The 6365-nt window shown below is 49.9% G+C and overlaps 1 protein-coding gene across 1 annotated transcript in view; it reads right to left on the reverse strand.

Annotated features, from left to right (window-relative positions):
- The window catches only part of LOC113212362 (trinucleotide repeat-containing gene 18 protein-like), a 31219-nt gene that overhangs the window by 13370 nt on the left and 11484 nt on the right, over positions 1-6365 (reverse strand). The window lies entirely within an intron of this gene.

Raw genomic sequence — 6365 nt, forward strand, 5'->3', positions numbered from 1 at the left:
GGCGGGCGGTAACGTTGGCAACGCTGCACGCTCAGAGAGACGTGCTGGCGCTCGCCTTTTCACGCGAAATTTGAGCCTCCAAAGGGGTTGTGATTCGCCAGGAGAGGGGGGGACGGCCGCGAGATGTAAAGCAGAGAGAGAGAGAGAGAGAGAGAGAGAGAGAGAGAGATAATGCGAGAGGGTTAAGTGTAAAAAGGGATTTATGTGCTAAATCGAGAACTTTTAATGCAGATTTCAAGTTTGCGTGGGTAGGTACAGGTGTCTAGTTGTGAGAACACATAAGTTTTTCAAATCGTTCCTTGGCTATTTTTTTTTTCATCATTGAAAGAAATAGGGTATCACTTCGTTTAAAGCGGATCGAAAGGACAACCGTACCGATGAAAGGGAGAGAAGGGATGGAAACAACTGGGCTTATGTGGGGTGGAGTGGGTTGGGGTCCACTAGGATGGGTTGCTCAACACTGTGAAGAAAAGTAGGTAGGTTTACAGGAAAATTTTCCTTGACGCAAGTTGTAAAATTACAATTTGTAATCGTAAAAATACATGCTGTATGTAACGACTTCAAATCCCTTGGCGAGTAAAAAATGGCCTGTCGTAAATTTACAACTTAAATTATAAATCGAGTTTACAATTTTTTTGTAAATTTACGACGATACTTTTCACAGTGCAAGGGAAGGGCTTTTGGCGGTTTTCGCGCTTTGACAATTTTATCTATACTCCATGGGGCAAATTTTAAAGATAAAATGAAAAACATATTTTGGTCGTGTAGGCCGAGGGAGGGTGTAGTGTCGGGTTGTTCCGACGCTTGCGGGTCGGTCGTCGGTCGTTGCCGCACGTAATGCCATATCATTTGGCCGGGTTGGCTCGGGTGAGGCCGGGTGGGCCAGACGGCCTCCGCTCGCATTGCGCCCCGGCCCCTGCTTGTCCTTGTCGGTTGGATTCGGATAGCCCTTCGCAGTAGTACACTGGAAATACTAAAGTGCTAAGCCACCTAGTAAGTGCCTTTACAATTTAAGGCACTAAAACTGCAAAAGGCACTCATTTTTAGCACCTTTATAGGTCTCTTAAGCGTCTGTGGCACTGACACTTGAAATGAGTCATTTGGAATTGACAGTGTTCTCGAAATGAGTGAGACAATTTTTCCTCGCTAACACTAGTAAAACAAGTGTGCAAATTTAACTGAACTGCACACTTCGTAGTGTGCAAATACTAACGACTACCAATCAAAAGTAAACAACACGTCTATGTAATGCTTGCACACCAATTAACGTCTCGTTCAGTTCAACATCATGAAAAATGTTTAGTTTTTGCACACTTGAAACTGCACATCATTTGGTGTGCAACTTGCTGCATTTGTTTTACCAGTGTAATCAAAGCAGGGAATTTAAGGCTCGAGTCATAAGCACTGAATTCTAAATCTAAGGGAGTTTTTAGTGAGGAACCTCACTCACATTCGGGTGAGGACCGTAAGTTATGACTGAAGTAGGGCAAAAACTGATCTTGCTCTCAGGAGGGTGATATTTTTCGGGTTTCTGATCTCGCACTCCTAACAAGGGAACCTTTTCAGGTGTCTCGTTGAAACTTTGAAAATTTGAAGGTTATTTACGTAGAAATCGGATGGCACTTGAAATTTTTCCTAAACCTCACAATTAGTTTTCCCCTAGCGTGGGGGTATGGTTTTTTGAGAAGATTGTTTTTGTTTTTTTAAATTGAGAAGCAGCGTTTTAAGGGGTAACTCGTCAAAATAGCGCCCTATGGGCCAAAATTCTGTCTGTTCTGCTCTATTTTGTACCGTTAGACAAAAAAGTGTAAGGTTTAAGTAAACCCCTAGTAACTGTGAGGTTTAGGAAAAACTTCAAGTGCCATCCGACTTCAATTATAATAATAAATTGGAGATTTACACCTGAAAAGGTTCCCTTGTAAGAAGAGCGAGACATCTGACTCTCTCGTTCAGTGTTTTTATGGTACAAATCCACCCTGAAATTTTCAGATCGCTAGCTCAATAATTCGTTCTCGACTTATGCACACAGACATTACAACAAGCACACCCACAAACAGAATGAAACTTTCTTTTGGCCCAGTGTGAGATAGTGGGCTTGGCTATCGCTAAGCCAACAAAAAGTAAAGGGTGCGACGTGCGATATATTTATTGCCCAACAAATACCTTTCCTGGCTGAAAAATATCAAACTTAAAAAGTCAGTCTAAACGACTGCCTGAAAAAATACGAAAACACCGGGAAAACCGGGAATGTTCGCCTGTCACACGGCTTTGCCCTTACACCTACACATCAACACAAACTACACTCGCGTCTACAGTACTCTCAATCTCTCGCTCCCCAAATCCTGCGTGGGAGCTCGACGTGCGCGCGCACTTTCACTTGTCGTCACTCAATAAGGGCCCAGCCGGGCCAGCCGGGCGTACCACCCGGCGCACCGCACCGGCTGACTGGACCTCTCCATTGTGAAAACCCGAACCAATCAGGTAAAAGTAAAGTGAGCAGCCTCAGGCACAGCCCGCAGGCCCACAGGCCCGCAGGCAGGGCGACCACGCGTGGTAGCGGTGGTTATACAGCCCAGGCAATGGATTCATACACTATCAGAAGTACCAATATCACACATTGCATACAACAGAGACGACGCACCTTTCAAAGAGGAAAAATTTTCCCTTGCCATTCAGAGTGTACTGGCTGGTACTGAGGCAAATGCAAAAATTTTGTTATAAAATATTTTCACCCAGGTCCCTTTACCTCTTAAGTGTCCTTTCGCACAATTATTGGAGCAGAGTGCAGTGCAGCAGAGTGCAGAGCAGCAGGGTTCAGTGCAGCTGAGTTCAGTGGAGGACGGTGCAGTCCAGCAGAAGAGCGTAGTGCAGCGGAGTGCGGTTCAGTAGGGTGTAGTGCAGCGGAGTGCACTTCAGCCGAGTGCAGTTCAGCAGAGCGTAGTGCAGCAGAGCGTAGTGCAACAGAGTTCAGTGGAGGAGAGTGCAGTGGAGGAGAGTGCAGTAGAGGAGAGTGCAGTTCAGCAGGGTGTAGTGCAGCAGAGTGCAGTTCAGCAGAGTTTAGTGGAGGAGAGTGCAGTGCAGCAGAGTGCAGAGCGGGAGAGTGCATTTCAGCAGAGCGTATATAGTGCAGCAGAAAGAAGTGCAGCAGAGTGCGGTGCAGAGTGCTCTACTCCAGCTCGTGCGTTTAAGTCTCCGACTGATGAGCAGCTGGGAGTGAAACGTCTCCCGGGGCGGCGGCGCGTAGCTTTGCTCAGGTATCTAACGAACGAACATATGAGCATTATTGTATATGGGAGTTGGACATGGATGGCATGTTGCTTTAGCCCTTTCCCTGCCACTTGGCGTTGAGAACGGTCAATTGTTCATTGGCCATAATAAAAACACCAAGGTTTGGGAAATTCGCCGTAAATAGTTTGCCGTTCACGGCAAAAACAATGTCTCCCTCTTTTGAGGGAAAAGGGAAAATTTTGAGAAACTCCCTTCGTTTGAGGAAAGCTCCTCAGGTTTCGAGGGAAGTCTCCTCAAATAATGTGGGATATTTTCTCATTTTTTGGGGAGGTTCCTCAAAATCAGAGGCGAGATCTGAGGAGTTTTCCTCAAATATGTCAGGTCCTCAAAGTTTTCCCTATTTTCTCAACATAAAAATGAGACATTGTTTTTACCGTGTTGCCGTCCCTCTCACTCCTTTAATTTTAATTCTGATCGAACTATGGCCGCACGTTGTCAGAAGATGACCCCTCGCTTGTGTGCCCCGCGGTGCCCTGAAGCTCTTCGCTCCCGGCGCGGCGTCTCCGGGCGGCCCCCCAGCCCCCATTCCACCTCCTCCCCGCCACGCCACGCCCCAGACCGGTGCAGCGCGCGGCAGCGCGTGCATCTCGGGCTCAGGTAGTGAGGTGGTAGCGCTGTCAGTGATCCTAACGGTCTGGACTCGCTGTCGAAAGTGTCCGGGCCGGGGCGTTGGCGGAGCGGCTACTCTACCATGCGGCAGGGGCCAGTGCGCAGTTATTGACAAATAAGGCAATTTAAACAATGCGGTGCATTGTAATCCGTTAATTATTTTTTATAATGTTTTTTCCGGCACTTGAAATAAGTTTGGCCGGTGACTTTAGGCCCTTTGCGCAATGCGGCCTTCCCCGCTCGTGCATGGCACGTGCACCGTGCACGCCGCCGACGTGCTCTAATGTCTTTGTCGTGTCGTGTGTCCGGGCACGTATGACGGCTGGGCTGGGCACCGCTGGTAGTGTGGCCACCCTAAGGTCAACCCCAACCTACTTCCGGGCCTCGGGGCTCACACCTGTTACCGTAGGTACGAACCGAACAAACGGGTGTGACGGGCATTGCAGCAAAACCGCACGCACAGTGACGTATTTTTCGAAGAAAACTAGCTGTCCCATATTTCGACATTTTCTTTGTGATTGTCTTTGACAGTTTCATTTTATTCAGACAATTTTAGAGCATATTGCTGACAGCGGCTAATAGAGCGGTTCCAACATTTTTGAAGCGAATTTCGAGATGTGTTTTTAATATTTCGAGGCCGCGTGCTCGCCGTGTGCTTCCCCAGGGACATGTTTTTTTTCGCTAAGTCTCAGCCCAGTTGAGACGGCCATTACGATATCATGGTTGAACGGACTTGGAAAGAAATCTTCTCGATACATGAACCGGAATAGAAAAAAAAAGAAAGGCAGCCGGCCCACCCTCCTCGAGGTACAAAGTAAGAACTGTACTGCTCGGTACGCTTCACTTGCGCTGCAGCATGCATTGGTCAGCCCTCTCCTCCGCGCCATGAAAGGCGGCAATAATCCTATAATGGATTTCATACCAGAATTAAACGGCACTCACCGAGTCCTCTCTGCCACCGGTGAATTATTCAGACGCGACTCACTCACGGAAAACACTCCGGCGCAGAAAACGAGTCGCGTGGGTTTCGGTGCGTCTGGCCGCGCTTTGGAACGTGCCCCCCATCCGAGTACGGCGGGGCGGCGTCCACCGTGGGCCCCACCCGGGGCCGGGCGGCCCAGGGGCCCACGGCCAAGGAGAGCCCCTCCGGACACCTCCGGCCGGACAGACCGGACCGGCTCGGGAGGGCATTAGTTTCCGACAGCGGCGGCGGCGCGGCGGCGGCCCCGCGATGGGGCGGGGCGGGGCGGGGTGGCCCGCGGGCCCAGACCCGACACCCCGACACAGTCCGGTCGTTAACCCTCACGCACGGGAGCAGCGTTGTTTCGCGGCCACGGATTTGCGTTCCTGGTCGGCGACGGTTATATTATCGTATCGTCGGGAGGGGTGGCTGGTGGCTGAGCACTCCTGGACGTTATCCAAGCGATAACTCCCCTGTCAAGTCCAGTGGCGGTAAGCGTTCTCCGATTTCTCCAGTCAAACGCTGAGCGATAAATCCCCTCGCACCAATATTTTTTATCTCGGCACCATTTTTGTCACTGTTGATTCACCAATGGACGATTGGCAATCAAAAGCGTGGCGCTGGGTCGGGTGCGGCTCGCAGAGCGAGGCGTGGTGCTGCGGGGAGGGGCTGGGCGGGGTGGGGTGGGGCAGGGCCCCCTCCTCATAATGTGGACAGGACAGCAGGCCTTCCCGAAATTAGATCGAAACGTGTCCAGAGGGATGAATAGCTTCCTGCTGTGAGAACGACCTGTTTGATACACACACAAAGCCAAAGCTATTCTCATTCTCTTCTAAATTGTGTCGAAAACGCCTTTTCTTATTTTTCAGACACGTTGGAAATTATGTCGTTTAACTTGAAAAACAAAATAGTGCCTCCACATTTACGGAGAAATTTTGAACCAAAAGTCTAGATGTAATGAAAAATTCTCCAGGCTAAATAAAGTCGGACGAAAGTTATCGAAATCCATTTTAAACTTCTTTTGAACGATTTGAGCCACCTTTTCCCCCGAGACACCGAACTCACACTCCCGTTGCCAGTCCGGTTTTGTTTGTCTGTCGCGACCAAATCTGTCAAAGTCGTTGATTAAAATTGGATGCCTGGGCGATGCGAGCCCCGCCGTGTGCCAGAAACGTCTTTTCGCTAATAACTGATGCGTGTTATAAAGCGGGGATGAATCGAGTAGAGGTGGAAGGTGGAGACGGAGTGGTTGGGCTGGATCATCGCCCCTCCCAAGAGCGGGACCAGGGAGCCGTGAAACTGTCCTCTACATCGGCACTCACCTCATTGCACACAAGGACCGGAGACTACAATAACTAAAGCTACGATTGACAGATAATTCTCCCCGTTCTCGGACCTGTCTGCCGACAGTGTACTGCTGGGCCTCGGTGGGAAATAATGAGCGCATCCGACAGCCCTAGGAGGGCAGCGCCTGGGCGGCCCGTCCCCCGGCGACCTGGGCAGCCCC

Source organism: Frankliniella occidentalis, unplaced genomic scaffold (assembly GCF_000697945.3).
Source record: "Frankliniella occidentalis isolate FOCC.00 unplaced genomic scaffold, Focc_3.1 Scaffold229, whole genome shotgun sequence".
Taxonomy (NCBI): Eukaryota; Metazoa; Arthropoda; class Insecta; order Thysanoptera; family Thripidae; genus Frankliniella; species Frankliniella occidentalis.